The sequence below is a fragment of the Biomphalaria glabrata genome, chromosome 1, assembly GCF_947242115.1.
Source record: "Biomphalaria glabrata chromosome 1, xgBioGlab47.1, whole genome shotgun sequence".
NCBI classification, from domain to species: domain Eukaryota; kingdom Metazoa; phylum Mollusca; class Gastropoda; family Planorbidae; genus Biomphalaria; species Biomphalaria glabrata.
This window is the reverse complement of record NC_074711.1, coordinates 33,151,220-33,169,317: the sequence shown is the minus strand read 5'-3', so window position 1 is coordinate 33,169,317 and position 18,098 is coordinate 33,151,220. Positions and strand designations below refer to the sequence as shown.

At 34.8% G+C, this 18,098-nt stretch overlaps 2 protein-coding genes and 1 long non-coding RNA gene across 13 annotated transcripts in view; 2 read left to right on the top strand and 1 right to left on the bottom strand.

Annotated features, from left to right (window-relative positions):
- The window catches only part of LOC129926824 (uncharacterized), a 2,073-nt gene extending 1,255 nt beyond the window's left edge, over positions 1–818 (top strand). Inside the window, exon 2 of the long non-coding RNA XR_008778577.1 lies at positions 666–818. This is a non-coding gene — a long non-coding RNA (uncharacterized LOC129926824). The remainder of the gene's footprint in view (positions 1–665) is intronic.
- LOC106079119 (peroxiredoxin-2-like) overlaps positions 1–12,010 on the bottom strand; it is a 24,767-nt gene extending 12,757 nt beyond the window's left edge. The window contains exon 1 of the mRNA XM_056033080.1: positions 11,922–12,010. The gene's annotated coding sequence lies outside the window, so the exon portion shown is untranslated. The remainder of the gene's footprint in view (positions 1–11,921) is intronic.
- LOC106079120 (synaptobrevin homolog YKT6-like) overlaps positions 11,655–18,098 on the top strand; it is a 21,123-nt gene continuing 14,679 nt past the window's right edge. Inside the window, exons 1-3 of one of the 11 annotated variants that reach the window (XM_056033114.1) lie at positions 12,094–12,244; positions 16,690–16,825; positions 16,861–16,887. The gene's annotated coding sequence lies outside the window, so the exon portion shown is untranslated. Of the gene's footprint in view, positions 11,785–12,093; positions 12,258–13,455; positions 13,548–16,689; positions 16,888–18,098 lie in introns of those variants that run through there. The other 10 variants (XM_056033153.1, XM_056033133.1, XR_008778573.1 and 7 more) reach the window with 10 other exon arrangements.

Genomic DNA, 18,098 nt, shown 5'->3' with positions numbered 1-18,098 from the left:
GTGGGAATAAGGATAATAAGTGAAAATTAAGATTTCGTATTTAAAAAAAATTCGACTTTGAATTTTATTAAATCTTTACTAAGTACAAGATTACGATCAAATTAACTTTACTTTACAAACTTTGCAACCTATGGCATATTAAAATGCCAGTCACTCTATTAAAGTAAATAAAGTATGGAAACTTCTGATTAAAGTGAAAATTTGCCTGATTATTACATTTTAGTACATGAAAGCTGACAATGTCTTATTTCGTTTATCGCGCGTAGGATTAGCGTTTTCCAGAATGAATGACACCCACAATTTTGTCTATTTTTCAGGAGATTTTTATGAGATTTCCAGGTTTTATATATACCGATATATATATATATTGCAATTTAACTATTACACCTAGAATTAGCACGAAGCCTATGAAAGTGCAGGGCCCACTGCGACCGCATAGGTTGCAGTGGCTTAAGACTGACCCTGGTCTTATATATATTAGATTGCCTAGACCTAGAGTAGAGTAATTTATTATTATTAAGAACAATAAGAGTTAGATGTTGATGTTAGATCAGATAATCAGTATAACATATATAATATATATATATATAACCACTAGTTCTATATGTGTATACATAATTAAGTATAAATGTTAATAAATAAATTTTTTAAAATCTATTTTACAGAAAACATATATGACATGTGGCATACAGACAAGTTTACTAGATGGATCTTTCATCATTTTGGAAATACAATATTCCCTGTGAAACAAATCACAGAAACATTCTACAATTTTATTTTATATAATAAATACCAATAAATGTAAATACAAAATCACATTTTAATAGAGTTCTTCATTATACACACAACATTATTTTAGTATGTTCCTTTTCACTTGCTAGGTTTAGACAAAGTTTCGAATCAGGATTTAATATTATTAAGTCATAGCCCAAAACTCCAGCAGGATGTTAGTTAATGGCAGTGGTCAATGTTTGAACCTGAGACCACAGAGAAGACAGTTCGGAATGCAAACCACACAACTTTCTGCGTTTCGAAACCTATTCAAATTTTGATCATTTTTATGTTAATGCAGATCTGAATGTCCATTGCAATGATGACTTGATCTGTAAAGGGGTTACATTTTTAAAAAATAAGTTGGATCTCATTCTTCGAATGATGCTATTTATTAGAAATTGCAACGTGGAATACATATTAGAGGCCAAAAGAAAATCCACTGATGAGGGAAGACGTAGACGTCGTAAAGAACATTTAAATTGACCACCAGCTGAATATGGTTATGTCTTCGCTGGACGCGGCAAAATATCTAGTTTGCAGCTGGGGCTGCGTAGCCATGGAAAATACTGCATTTCTCATTAATCTTTCGACTCGACTGCCAGCCTTATTTATTAAACACTTTAAATTATGTATAGCTCTGCATTTTTTAATAACAATAAAAAAAAAATATATATTCAGTGATTAACTGGCAATAATTGGGTTACTAAAATTTAATAAAATGAGTTGCATAATTACATCAACAGTAGCCTATATGCATTACTTAACATTATATTGATACTATAATTTATTTTCCACTTCCCAGAGAAAAGAAAAAAACGACAACTCCTTCTCCAGTAGGATAATCTCTTTCATTTATAGTCTAAACACAATTTAAAACTTTGTTACCTACAGTTACAGATTAACTTGCTAACTTAACTATCTAATAATCTAATGATTCTATTCCAATCAACAAATGAGTCAAGCGTGAGATAAATGAAAACTCTTTAATTTTTAGATATATATTTATAGAACTATGTAAGTATATAGGCCCGAATATACGGTACGAATATATTTAAATAAGAGTGTAATAAAATCCATATTTCGTATATTAATAATATTATAGAATTGGTAGATCTAGGTCTAATTTTTGCCTTATAGATTACTTTTTAGAAATTTAGATCTAGTACTTTTTTTTACTAGTAGATCTAAATCAGACTACTTTTAAGTCTAAGTTATTTGCCTAGTGTTGTACGGGGTTGTGACTCTAGATTCAAACTAAATATAATCGTATACTACAATAACTACATTGAATGAGCTCAACATTCACATTGTAATAATTGTTTTTTTTCCCATATTGGGCCTATTTACGGACGACTATAGGTTAATAATCACTATTAAGTGTATAGATAGAGTATATAATTTTAAACTTTGTTTTTCTAGGTCTAGGCCCAGCACCTCGATCGGATGTCTAAATAGATAGGTCTTATCTCTAAATATCCAATACTACTATTACTAGATCTAGACTTCATCTAATTGGATTTAGATCTAAATTTAGGTCTACTTCGTACATCATTAATGATCTGAGAAAAGAACTCTGCTCTTGATCAAAAGCAGTAGATCTAGAACTAGAATAAGCCTGAAGCAGTAACATAAGCCATAAATTGCGTAACTTGACTAAAACGAAACATGTGAACTGAGGCTCGCGGTACTGCGTGGGCTGAAACGCTGTTCGCTTGACTAGATCAAGAATAAGCCGACAAACAGTAGATCTAACATGCAAAGCCATAAATTGCGTGATTTGACCTAATTTCCCCAACTCTAACATCCACTTTTTATAAATTGGCGTGTTTTAGTCGCCTTTGTTTTTAGAAACTAGCATTCCTGTAAAAAGGAATAGGGAAATACGCTAAGCCATAAACTGAAAAATTTGACCTAATTTCCCTTAAACTACGTCATCGACCTTGGTTGTCTGGGAAATACTGATCTCGAATGGCTTCGAGATTGTGAAATTTAATAGTCCCTAAAACTCACATTAAATTGCTTATATCTAAATAATTACAAAGAATATAGGTCTAAAATTTCGTATGTATGTTTTTTTAAGCATTATGAATCTAAAAAAAAGTATAACACCGGTTTCCGCGTCTGACCCCAAAACCTCTTCAGTTGGTCTTTAAATGTCCTGGCGGGACGGTCAATGCATATATGTCCCGCTTTCATTAAAAAAAAAAATAAACGTGTGTAAATTGTGTGTACATTGTAATTTATTGTTCTTAAGTCTAAGTTTTGGTCTTATAAATAGTAATTTGCTGAGGAAAAAAATAGTTGACCTATTAGATTTATAATTGTCATCAATTTGTTTACGAGGTTGCAATAACTTCTGATAGCCTAAATGCCAAACAGCATTGGAAGGTTGTACATAAAAGTGAAGGGAGTCATCAATTAGCACATTTTAATTTAAAATAATTGAAATATAACATAAGAATATACATATCTTTTGTATTTAAACGTATATATAGCTGCCAATAGATTCATTAAAAGTTGTTTGCAAAGAAATGTTTTAGTGTACGCTGTAAGGCAGTGGCGTACAAATGGTGTCAAGTTTTTTTCCTTTCACGTAATTCTACAACCTTACATTCATAAAAAAAATGTTTAGCGAAAATTAATTTACGATACTTAATAACATCCTAAAAGTTAAACCAATACAACCGTCGACCTCGAGTTTTCGCAATGTGGCCAACGAGTTGGGTGCTATGACAGTTCGCATAACCAAATCCTTCCCTATACCCTATACTCTTAACAGAGAAATTCTTGCATGTAGGCATGTATATATATATATATATATATATTAAAAAATATGTCTATAAATGAGAAAGCTGACGATGCCGTTTTTTATATCACGCGTAGGACTGGCGTTTACCATATTGATTGACATCCCAAAATGACAATTTTGTCTTTTTAAGGACATTTTTATAAATTTCATGAGATTTCTAGGAAGCTTCTTGAAAACAAGGATGTCACGGGAACCCTATTATAAATTATAATGGTTTAATTTAATAATTTACACCTAGAATTAGCGCGGGGCTTTTGAACCTTCGGGGTCCACTGCGGCAGCATAGGCCTAAGGCTGGTCCTGATGATATCCAGCTCGCGGTCAACGAATTTTTTTTCTAATACAAAATTTTATTTTCACTTATTATCCTTATCCCTACCCTTACTGGTCCGCGCGCAATCCATTTCACATAGGGCCCCGCAAATGTTAGGGCCGGCCCTGGTTGTGCAAGTAAGGCATAGATAAGCTGTGTTATGACAATTTCCTATGTTTTGGTATGGGACAGAAGACTTCGAAGCTTAAACACATTGCAATAATTCACCAGCAAAATAATAACAAAGTAAAAGCTACCTACGGGTGTACTCAATTGAAGTGTAAACAATTTATAAAGCCTTTAAAACACAATAACTAATTATACATTAAGATATTTAATTTCATTATTTTTCTTCCATAGTTTCATAATGGATCAATGTACAATAAGATGGTGCGCAAATGTTTAATTACGCCAATTGAATCATTAAAACTTTTTCTTGTTTGCGAAGAAATGTCTTAGTGTACTGCTGTGAGCCTAGTGACGTAAGCGGTGTCATTTTTTTTCCCCATCGACGTCATATAGAAAATTTCGTTCATAAAACATTCTAGCCAAAGTTAATTTTTCAATAATGAGCCATTTTCAAACCGATATAACGGTCGACCTCGAGTTTTCCCGATGTGACCAATGAACTGAGATTTTTTTTTCTCCCTATGCACATACCGTGAAATTTTGGTAAAACTTTACATCGCAGGACCCTTATGAAGAATGTTACTCAAGTGGCAGCACCGCGCTGTCTATCGCTACGGTAATCAGGTCACAAGGTCACTACCGGCTAGACGGTGTCGGTAGTATCATGTAGGCCTAATAGTTCGTGATAGATCTAGTCATTCGCTAATGATATGAAAACTCTGGATCTATATTATGTAATATAAAAAAATATTTAAAAGGCTATAAAAAATAAATAATGAGAATGAATTAATCTTTATTTTTTTAATTTGTTTTTTTTTTTTGTTTGTTTGTGTCACAAATGTATGGTACCGTTATCCTATATATGTACGGGTTATAGGCCTATATTTATATATTTTTGCTGACACTATTTTTTTTTTTTCATTTGTAATGTTTTACAGACCTAAATTATTATTTTTTAATTTATTGATTTAATGTAATTTTACTTTAAAATTAAAGTAAACCATAGTCTATGAAGTAAACCAATCATATTGGGTTTCGTATATGTGCAACATATTCTTTATTTTATTTTCAAATTAAATTAAACTGAATGGGTTTCCTTATAAGTACAGATATTTATCTGAAATCCACGCATTTTCAATAACAGTAGCTAGATGGGTATATACCGCTAGATGTTTATGAAGAGTAGTGTGTAGCCTAACATGCGCATATGCTCGCCCCTCCTCCTTTCACATTCTGGACTTGGAACCAGACAACGGAGGAGTTACCGCATTTTAACTAAAATGTAACTGTTTTTTTTTTTTTTTTTTTATATTTAAAGCCGGTAGAGGAGACATATGCTATACAATACAAAGGCTCAGTGCTGATGTAAATGAAATAAGTTGCAGTTGCATTTAAACCGTATAAACGAATATAGATATAAAAAAAAAAAGAGATGAAAGCTAAGCCTAAACTAGAAGATGTTCAAATATAAGAATATTTGTGATTCAGTTCTAACGTGTGGCTCTCAAGCATAAAATTTAAGAAAGTAGGCCTACACTGGAGTCACAGTGGAAATAACACGCTAAAAATTTACCCCACAACTAAAAAAAATCCAGTTTCATTGAACAGTGGTCTTATTTCTGCCAGATCTCTACAAATGTTTTTTTTTTTTTTATTATTTCAAGTTGTGAAATCCACCGTAAAACATACAACGCTCAAATATTAATTGTATAGAGGCTTTTGTGTAAAGAAAGATACATAGATTACCATGACCATGATGTCCACTTTTGTCTTCGGGAACCGATAATAAATGAGCGCTCGGTATTAATTTGGGATAGACATAGTTTCGAGCTACATCATTAATTGTATGTATGAAGAATGATATATTTAAACTATAGCGACTACTTTTATGTCCACATAGACTTCGCAAATGTCATAATTAAATTAAATACTTATTTCAGCTACACTAGAGTGAGACTAGAAGCAACTCTAAGGCTTTTACATAAAACCAGTGAAGTGAATTGATATCAACTGTATTAATAGATAATGATAACATATGTCTCCCCATTTTCTACACTGATGTTTAAGCGAATTACAGCTAGGTACCAATTTATGATCAAAGAAATATTTATAGAGACAAAGTCAAGTGACGTAAGTTGTAACTTCCAATGTAATAAAGTAAGCATTAAGTGAATAGGAAACTATGAAAAAAAAAATCAGTTGGGAAAGTGAGAAGCAGATAAGCTAACGGAATCTATTATGTCATGACATGAAACTATATGAGACAACTAAAGAATTGAAAAGATTGAAACTCACACTGGGTTTTGTATCCGAATCAATCAGAAATAAAAAAGGGAAAGCGACGATGCGATGGTCACTGTTGGATAGCTTGATAATAAACTGCCCTAACTAAAACGTGGACACGTGACTTAAGACAAACAAACCAATCATGCAAATCTGTCGTGGGTTTTCCAAATGTGTGTGATTTGACCATTTAAGTGAGGGTTACATGAAAAAACAGCAGGGGGTGTGATAGGAAGGGATGGGTGGATGTTGACAGTCTAGCATGTGGCGAGGGAGTTACGCAACATGTCCATCTGTCTTATATGGCCTGCGGGCTCATGATGTATTGTATGTATTGAGTATGTAAACCTACATTTATTACTTAAAAAGATTCATGTATCTTCAACTGTATAGCTTTTAAAAAGAAACATTTTAGATATATAGACAGAGATGAGGTAGAGAGATAAAGGATAGATAGATAGATGGATAGAGAGATAAATAGATAGAGAGAGAGATAAGTTAGACAGAGAGAGGATAGATAGGTAGAGAGAGGGATAGATAGAGAAAGGATAGATAGATAGAGAGAGATAAGTTAGACAGAGAGAGGATAGATAGGTAAAGAGAGAGAGATGGATAGATAGCGAGAGATAAGTTAAACAGAGAGAGGATAGATAGGTAGAGAGAGGGATAGATAGAGAAAGGATAGATAGATAGAGAGAGATAAGTTAGACAGAGAGAGGATAGATAGGTAGAGAGAGAGAGATGGATAGATAGAGAGAGAGATGGATAGATAGCGAGAGATAAGTTAGACAGAGAGAGGATAGATAGGTAGAGAGAGGGATAGATAGATAAGTTAGACAGAGAGAGGATAGATAGGTAGAGAGAGAGAGGGATAGATAGAGAGAGAGATGGATAGATAGCGAGAGATAAGTTAGACAGAGAGAGGATAGATAGGTAGAGAGAGAGAGAGAGGGATAGATAGATATAGATAAGTTAAACAGAGAGAGGATAGATAGGTAGAGAGAGAGAGGGATAGATAGAGAGAGAGATGGATAGATAGCGAGAGATAAGTTAGACAGAGAGAGGATAGATAGGTAGAGAGAGAGAGGGAGGGATAGATAGAGAAAGGATAGATAGATAGAGAAAGGATAGATAGATAGAGAGGGATAGATAGAGAGAGAGAGAGAGATAAGTTAGACAGAGAGAGGATAGATAAATGGATGCATAGAAAGAGAGATACGTAGATTTTGTTTATTTATCTAGCTAATTATTAGAATAATTAAATAAAAAGTGTGTTTATTTAAATAAACTATATAAAAAACCCATTTGTATAGTTATTTGAAACATTTTCACCATTTCCTATTTATTTGCTACGCGCGTGCTTTACTGCCCCGTCGGCGTTGTGTCTTACCGTAACCAACGTATAGGATCTCTGTTCTCCGGAGCAATAGTTCTTCTCACGTCTGCTATCAAACTCGCTAGACGGTCGGCCATAAAACACGGACATATTGACTCCCCCCCCCCCCCCCCCCCCCAATAAAAAGTGGGGTCAATTAGCCTGGTAAGGGGATGGTATCAGCATCATACTTACTTCTATTCGGTGCTTTTTTTTTTTCTAAAGAAATAGGTGCCGGTACTCACTAATAAATTAATAATAAACGTTAAAATACAAGAGAAGTAATATTTTTTCCCAAAATTGAAAAAGGTGCCGGTACGCCGTATATATATTCTATTTACATACATGCCAATGTTTGCTCTATCCCTACGGCTATGTGGCTATCGCCCTCTAATCTTGTCCACTTTTTTTTAACATATCTATGCCATCCAGTAATTAAGGTCAATCCTCTTAATACCTACGTCGTTCCTTTCCTCCATTTCTCCCCATTGGACAGTTTGGCACATGACATAGCGCTAGACAGAATGGATTTTTAAATTTTTAAAATTAAGTGGACCAATTAGATTATACTCTAAATTTTTGGCATTTTTAGGATTCAAGCATAAATTGTGAGTGATAGTCCCAAATGTATTAATACAATAGAAAATATCAGATTGAGTAAAGGTTGCAAATAGGCGACTAGATAAAGAATATTAGGGTTCAGAACTCATCTCAATTTTTACTCTTATACTGAATAATTTTGTATAAATTCTAAATTTTCCAAAAGAAAGTTTTTCTTAAAATAGAGCTAAGCAGAAAATGGAAGAGAGATAAAAAGCAATAGCGGCCATAGGGTGTAGCTAATAGGGCAAGCACCCCAGGCCCTACGTCTGAGGGGGGGGGGGCGCGATCGGAGATTTTATTGTCACAAACGTGATCACTACATATTTTCAGCCTAAGTGTTTTATAGGCTACTGTGCATAGACACGTTTAACCAAGCTACGACATTAATCCGAGAGTGGGTACATGGCAAGTGGTTGAAATCCTGGGATGGCTCCAACAAAGCCCGTGGAGTCTGGCAACATTTGCGTCGCCCGGACCGCGACGATCCATGGTGGAGGCTAAAAAGATCGAAACAATCTATCATTGCGCAGTGTAAAACGGGGCACTGCCCTGTTGGTGCTTACTTTGCCAGGTTCCGGCCAAATTTTGATGCCCGTTGCCGACACTGTGGAGAGTCGGTGGAGACAGTGACGCGTCTCTTGCAAGAGTGTATGCAGCTCCGAGAGCTGCGGGATAGTTTGTCTGCAGTCACTTAACCTGTATGGGAGCTTGAAGGTACTACGCCTAACAGAAGAGTTTCTCGCCAAGGCTCTACGGGAGGACTAATCCTTCCAGTCTTGTTACCAATTGGGGTTCATCTCAGGTGCATAGACATCGAATGTTCATACTCTTGTGTGGCATGACTTCCACATGGAGATCACAGATTTTTCTGCATCGTAGAAGCCCATTAGAGTGTATCTTGCTATCAACTTCTACGAGAAGTTCAGATGACTCGTGAAACTTTGATACACTCTTGGGCTCTCCAGCTACTGCCTTAAATGCATTGTAGATGAGAAAAGGTCTCATCTTTGTTAGGCTTTTCCCCTCTTCTGTACACCTGGCCACCAGAAATGATGGCTTGATAGAGTTTCTTGTGCCCTCCTTCTTTCTTTCTTCCATTCTTGCCCAGACATAAATCTGGGGCAAGTAGTTTTTTTTTTCTGTTGTCCATAGACAATTGTGGCTGTTCATCACTTGTGCTCCCCACCCGCCATCGAGTCCAACAAGGGTCGAGCCATTCGGGTGTTCAGAATGAACCCACCAGGGCTATACCGGTGCTATTTTCCATACTGATTCTCGGTGGACACTATCAAACGCTTTCTTAAAGTCTACGAAACTGATCGTTAGCCATTATTGGTTCTCAATACTTTGTTCTATGATATTTCGTAGAACGAAGATCTGCTCTGCACATGTTCTGCCTCTTTGGAAGCCTGCTTGTTCTTCTCTGAGCCTCTCATCTACAGATTGTTGAAGCCGATAAAGGCACTTTTCTTATTCAATATGCTTGGACAAAAGTATTCAAATGCCCTGTCTTTCACCGTGACTGAGCAGGGCCTGAGATATCTGCGTTTCACCACCAATATACCCGGCAAATTCAGTTGATTCATAATGCTCTTGCTCGTATTTTTTTATTTATTTATTCCAAATCAACGTTTTGACTGGTACGAAGTTGAAGAACTTTCAAATATACCTTTTATAGTGCAAAGAATTGCAAGCCTATTATTAGATGTACATGGTTGGCCATCATCATCACATCTCTGCCTGTGGTCCCTTATGGGACATAGGCCACCAGCCAGCTTCTTCAAGGCGTCTCGGTTCTGGGCGTGTCTCTCCAACTGTCCCCATGTCTTGCCCATCTGCTTGACATCTGCTTCCAAATTGCGGCGCCATATATTCCTGGGCCGTCCCTATCTTTCTCTTTTTAAGTCTGTCGAGTATGATGATAGTCAGTCTGTTGTAAATATTATCATTCTCTTCCTCTTCACTGTCATTTGTTGTTAAGACAATATCTAAGTGAATCCTCTTCTTCACTGAATGGAATGAGGCTGTTATTATCCGTGGTCCATGCGCTTCTCATCCTATAAGTGCCCTCTGAGCCCGCTTAGACAGCATTATACCATAATGTGTCATTCTTGGAGGATCGTGTTTCAAATCAGGAACTTTGAAACTGGATACAGCAGCTCCCTGATTGACCCTTTAGGTCGATGACCTATGCTGGTAGCTCAGCTCGACCAGCCGATTGACTTAGAGCGGGCCATCTGGGCTACAGGACTAGAGGAACTTTGAACCATTTTTTTGACGCACCCTGTAGTTTACCCTTACGGCTCAGGCCCCCCCCCCAACAAGACACCCGCCCAGGTCCCCGCGCACTGCTGGATTTGAATTTTTCCATTCACTCCAAGCACACCAAAAGTTACCTAATTTAGTTGGCGTCTATAAACCTTTGCATTTTATACTAGGTTCACAAACTAGAAAACGCACAGCTTTGTAAACATTTTATAGAGATTTTTGGACGTATATCTTAGTTTAAGAACATCGTTAGAGCCGTTTTCGAAATAAAATTTATATATACATATATAAAATTTATATATACATATATAAATATATATATACATACATACATACATACATACAAGAATTGCTCGCTGAAGAGTATAGGGTTGAGTTTCAAAAGGAATTTTGGTAATTTTTCTTAATTATATAGCTCTATCACATCCAGAGGCGTAGTGGGGGGGGGGGCAGGGGCACAATGCCCCAGGCGCCACACTCGGCTGGAGGGGAGGGGGGCGCCGCAAGCAGAAAGGCGCCAAAAGAGAGTAAATATTGATCGAGTTAGGTAATACATTCTAAGGTTACTATTATTATTAGATTTAAATGCTTTTTATTTATTAGCCTATATTTCTGTGTGATGTTCATGGAAAATGGTGGGGGGGGGGGGGGGAGGGCACCAATAAAGTTTCTTGCTCCGGGCGCACGTTTTGCTCACTACGCCTCTGATCCTATCTATAACTGGAAATACGGTTTTGAAGCAGGGGCGAACTGGGTGTTAAAATCGTCCCAGGCATGTACCATACGATTCGGCCCACAACTTGATTGTATATAGCCTACTAGTACTATGCATAAAACTGAACGCATATATTGAACGAGTGTTTCAATAATATATTGTATTTCTACATGTAAATAGACATTATGATTATTAATATATTAATTTGTAAAAAAAAATCTACAGTGCAATCTCAATATTAATTAGTCTATTACATTATTTTGGTATAACTAAGATTAATGCATAACACTTGATGGCATCCTATTCGCGTGTTATATTATGTGCTCTGAAGTGTCGTCTTGATAATCCCGGCTTCGAACTTTACCCGCAGCCCCCACCCCCACCCCCGGCAGCGAATATAGATCTCTCTCTCTCTGGTTCTGTATGACTAAAAAAATATAGGTCTTGACGTTTGTTAATCTCTTAGTGTTAATAGTGAATAGAGGATTTGAAATCAACAGAAGCACGGTATAGTGGTAGGTATATTATTAGCGAATCCATTATTTCGAAATATATGACTATAGTATTACACAGGTAAGTATCGCGATATATTAGTATAATGTTAAGATCAAAAGGTAAGGCGAGGCCAATCACTTTTACGGGACTTACTAACCCGTTCGGCAGGCCCATGTAGGCATCGGCTCGCAGGGATTTTGCCCTGTTGCACATATATATTATAGCCAGTCCTTCAAGCTCTTGTTTCAAATATAAAATTTTCGGAATCATAAATTACTAAATTAAAAATTCGTTTCGACAAAATTAGATTCTAGATCCATTTTTGTGTTTTTAGAGTTTCACTTCCGCCATTGAGTCACAACAAATTGATTAATTGACTATTATTAAACTAGTCTAGGCTCTACTAGCTAAGCTAGGCTATGTAGAATCTATACTCTGGAATTTCTAGAACAACTAAGAATATATTTTTATTACAAACCGGTACCTAGATCTAGTTAAGCCACCTTAAATAGATTATTGTCTCAGACTCCAGATCTAGACTCTAGACTCCTAGTCCTAGACCTAGTCCTAGATCTAGTAAATCTAGTACCTAGGCCTAGGCCTAGACTTAAGACATCATCTAGATCTAGATCAAAATCATCAATAAAATCAAAAATGAATAATAATTATAATTCATTGATTTGAATTTTGATTGATTTATTTTAATATTTTATTCTATTATTAGATCTATTAATTTAATATTCTAAGTCCTAAGTAATCTAAGACCTTTTAAGTTTTTGTCTTAGTGACACTTTTACAATTTGTCTTATCCTGCCTTAGTCAGCCTTAGAGTTAGCAGTTAGAGTTAGACTTATTACTTAGACTGTCTGTCACTGTCACTAAGTTGTACTGTTAACTTAATAACTGTAGAGCTATCTGCTAGAGTCTTACTAGTCTAGTGACCTAGTCTAAAGCTACTTCAGTTAGAGTGGCTAGAATCTAGAGTAAGTCTAGTCTTTAAAGTATTTAGACTTAGAGTCTGTATTGACCGTAATATAAGTATATATATACTTATACTAATATAGTTAAATATAGTACTAAAAAAGTAGATATAGACTATAGAATCTAGATCTACAAGTTGATGAAGTTGAGTTGAAGACATTGAATGAAGTTGTAGTCTATTCTAATTATTATTCAGAGTTACAAATTACAATCTAGTATTCTACTTAATTCTAGATAATCTAAAAGTATTCATTATTTTTGATGATTTTGATTAATTAAATTAATGATCTACTACTCTAGAGTCTAAATCTACTAATTATCTAGAGTTAGAGCTTTTTGAACCAAGTTTACTAAGTTTATAATAGTTTATTGATACCTCATTTATGTATGTTTCTAAGTCTTGAGTTAACTAGAACATAAATTATGACAAATTTTGAATGAAATGTAACAATCTAATGTAACAATGCCATATTGTTATTTCAATAGTTGGTATACTAAACTTTTTTGATCAAATTCAATCAACTCTCAAGAAGTCAAAAGTCAAGTCTAGTATCATCATCATTGCATACAGTATGCACTTCACAGACATAGCATACTTCATTACTTGATACTTAATGTGATCATAATACTAGACTTACTAGACCCAGTCTTAAATCATTCAGTTATTGTTAGATCTTTAGATATATCTAGTAATTCTAAGATTATCTACTTCTTAGTCATTTTAGATTAAATCAATTAAATCTATATTAGTCAAGATTAGTCTTACCACTTGTGGGTTGGGCTTCTAAAGTTTAAGAGTAAGGTAATTTCTGTTAATTAAAGAACTAAATACTAGCATCTCTGTAATTTAGACTCTATTTTAATTAGAGGTGCACCTGATAGTCGCTCCGGCTTCTGCAGAATATCCGTCATTTTTTACTATCCGGTGCTATTCGGCTCCGGTCAGATATCACTACCGGATAGTAAAAAATACACCTATTTAATATGCATAAAGTGACCTCGTTCCATTAATGTCTGTTGTAGAATGTATTAATGTTAATATTAAAACAAAATAATGTTCTCAAATATAGAGCCATTATGAATATGCACCAAACATCATTTATTATAAAGACAAGGCGTGTTAATAACTTAATATAAATAGAAATGAAACTTTACATCATAAATGCGCTTTACATTCAGAGCAGCAATGGCTGACACTTTTTTCAATTTGTCTTGACCTTTGAGTAGGTTAGTTAACATGTTAAAATGCTACATTCCTTGACTACGTCATGCTGACCAGACGTCTGTCTAGCTGTGCGGGTATATCTCCAGAGGTAGAGATGAACAACTTCCACCCCTTTTATTTGTTTAGTCCATCACATTGAGTTTTTTTATAGGCAGGTGACCACAAGTTAAATACGATGGACGTAGGCTGCATGTCAGCGTATTGACAATCTCTAGAGGTCACACCTTTCGAGGGAACTGAGTCTGTTTATTTAGTAGTTAATCTTTATTAGGGGGGCTGGACTACAAGAGCCACACCTCTAAGTTAACTAGGTATATTTCCAGATGAGCAAATCCCTCCCCCTTTTATTTGTTTATTTCATCACATTGTGTTCATTGATTGACAGGTGACCCCAAGTCAGATACGATGGACGTAAGCACTCTCTAGAGGTCACACGAGGGAACTATGTTTGTTTACTTAGTAGTTAATCTTAATTGGGGGGGGGGGGTGGACTGGACTTCAAGCCAAACATCTACACGGGTATCCGGACAAAGAGTTTGCTTATTTGGAGAAAAATCTTAATCACGTGGTTGGGCTAGAGGCCACACCTTTTCAAGTGTGCCGAGTTACTTGAACATAAATCTCAATTAGTAAGCTGGACTAAAGATTACACGCACCTAAACGAGTGACCTTTAGCTACACAGAACACAAACCGCGAGATTATATAGCCTAGTAAGCCAGTAACTAATTATTTTGTAGAAGACACGACCAGGTCTATCTTTAAATGGAGAGCTAAACACCCCCTACTCTTTATTTTATTTCTTTGGTCCTTAACACCCAATTTACTGATAGACATTGACCATTTTTAAGCCAGAATGAAAAAACACAAGTGCTAACAAAGGATATTACACTGTCAATAAATATTACGGTTTAATAATTTTTCTAACGTGTTAACCTGAATATTACTCCTGCAGTTAAGTGTCTTGATTTGATAACAATATTCTTAATAATTTGTGACAGTCAATTAACTCCTTGTTATTACTATTTTTTTTTTACTTAAGATGCGTACTTAGCCACTGTGTGTCAGGTTAGGACGACTTTTACTCACCTGACATCCATAGGCTTACTATTTTTTTGCCTTGTATTAAAATCTTTAGAAAGAAAGCTAATTTCATTGTTTAATTCTTTTGACTTAATAAATAACGGAAAACTTTACAGTAAATTTTAAAATGGCATAAAATAAATTGAATAATAGTACCGCAGTTAGATCTAGCAAACAAAGAAAAAATATGCTGGAGTGTAAAAAAGCAAACAAACAACCCTTGACCTCAAACTAGTGGACAGGTATAATTTATCTATATGCTTGACTGACCATGCCAATGTGTTATCTTTTTTGACTGACACCCAACTCTATTGCGTGTGTATGCTCAAGGAAAAAACAATGCTTGATGGTTAACACAAACAACTATACACACTACACTAGGACTACATGTGTAGGCTCACTAGGTATATCTGACCAGGTTGTTGGTCTGAAATTCATGAACACATACATCCGACCACTATACAATGCAGATTGCACTTTACTTATGAGATTTACATTAATAACTAGTTAAATATATACTAACATTATTTACATTGACCTTCATACACATCCTTTACAGTTTGTGGCATCGTACATACACACAGACACTCATGCTATACAGATTTTTAGAAATACTGTTAAGCTTGAATAAATCAATCAGTAACAGAGTTTAAAACAATAAAGTATATAAAGAAAAAAAAAACCCAACCAATATAGGTATGCTATTTAACAGTTTCGTAAAATGTTCAGCAACACAAGCTATTAATTAAACAAGACACTTAGATATTCGGCCCCGGCCGAATATTAAATTTTACTATCCGGTCATATCCGGCCCCGGCCGGATATCAAAAAGTACTATCCGGTGCACCCCTAATTTTAATAATAAACAAAGTTTAAAACTAGAATCTAGATTTCTTGATCTAGAAATAGACTTGAACTAAGAGTGAGTCTATGCTGATTACACCTAGAATCAATACATAATCAATGTAATCAGTTTACTGTTGTCATCCTAATGTAATGCTTATTTTTTGTAATCTAGAATCTAGTATAAATTGAGTGATCTAGAATCTGGAGGCGCAATGGCGTGGTAAAGGGCTTGGCTTCTCAAACTGGGGTCATGGGTTTGAATCTTGTTGAAGACTTGGATTTTGAATTTCGGGATCTTTACGGCATCCACCCAGCTCTAATGAATACCTGACATTAGTTGGGAAAAAGTAAAGGCTCTCATTGTGCTGGCCATGACACTCGATAACTTTAGGCCACAGAAACAGATGACCATTACATCATCTGCCCTAGATTGCAAGGTTTGAAAGGGGAACCTAACTTAATCTAGAATCTAGATCAGAGTCAGAAACTATGAAGGTAGATTTAGGTATTTTAAAAAGCTTTAAGGCTGTTTACTTCTTAAGACTTTAGTTTCAAATACATAGAAGTCTGGACCTCATCTAGGTTGGTTTACAGTGTACTTTAGATCAGTAGATTATTGATTATCATTAACTATTTTAAATCCTCCCTATATATTAGATCTAGACTTGATCTAGTTTCCATTAGCCTTATGTTTTGGTTTTGAAAAAAAATAAAATTAGGTAATGTAAATAAAAAAAAAACAGAAAAGCTTTTTAAAAGATCTTTATATTGATTCCATCATTTTGATTTTAGGTCAAAAATAAGATTGTGAAGTGATTGTTCTGCTATCAAAAATATAAACTGTACTAACTAAATCTCTGTAATACATACTACTGTATTACTCTAGTTCTGGTGATTGTAAACATATTGTCACTTTGTGTAAACACCACTGACTAGTACATAAATCTATATCTGGAAGTAGTAAACTCATCTATCTAGGCACAACTTCAAGTAAGTTATTAAGTACATTTTATAACTGACTCATGAGTAAAATGATGAGTTAGTGACTGTTTCTATTTTCTGTTTTGTTTTACCTTATAGACTGTGTGATTTTCTGATTTAGAGACTGAATAAAATTAAGTGTATGTCTTCTCACTCTGTTTTGAAAATGGTTTTAATGTAAGCTAATATTATACACACATATATATTTGATTTATCAAAAGGGGTGCAAGCTTTCAGAAAACCAACCATGGTGAAATAGATTTCTTATTAGCACTTTTAGTTTATGAGATCTAAACATAACTAAAATATGTGTATAAATAGCAGTTAATACTAAAATATTCATTCTTATGATACACTTTTGAAAATTAATCTCACTAATGTCACATAAATTATAGAGTAAACCTTTCTCACCTAAAAGACTATTATAACCTTTTCAAGGGCCCATTTATAAAACAATGTTTTTAGGCTAAAAACTTTAAAATATTTAGTATGTATATATACTGACTGCATTTACTTTGTTTTACAATTGATAGAAATTTAAAATTCCAAGATTAGTAGGACACCACTTGATGCACCTGTGCACACATTTTTTATGAATGACCTGCTGTGACCACATCTAAGTAATACTAAAATAAATATAAAATAAAAAGATATAGATAATGCAATAATCTATTTTGTAATTATCTACGTTGCCCAATATGTGGGACACTGCGCACGCACACTGACTCTCTAACCCTCGATGAAAAAGTCATGAAAAAATAACTCTTTTATTTCTGCAAATTGGACTAGAGTTACCCCATGTAACTTTCGCTGCAACAGAGAGCGCGACACAAAAAAGGGGAGGAGCGTAACAAGTAATCTTCTCACTAAATATCGACGTATGCTACGCCAAGGGTCAGCTCGTAAGATTATATATTGTTAACCTGTTTCAACAAAAATGTCTCTTCTATGGTTTTAGTAGAATATTACTTCACAACCAAACCAAGGTGTTCCGTGTTACATCAAAAGAGGCCATTTTGTGTACTATTTCACACATTTTCTACAATTTTAAAATTACACTATAAATGCAGCTTTCAAGCTCAAAATATCTGATGCAGATTTATCAAATAATCAATGCATAAACAGCAAAGATTGAACATTTTTATTTGATTTCATATTATAATTTTTTCCAACTTTATTTACTACAATTAATATACCTTTGCAGTTTTTTAAAAGCTTTT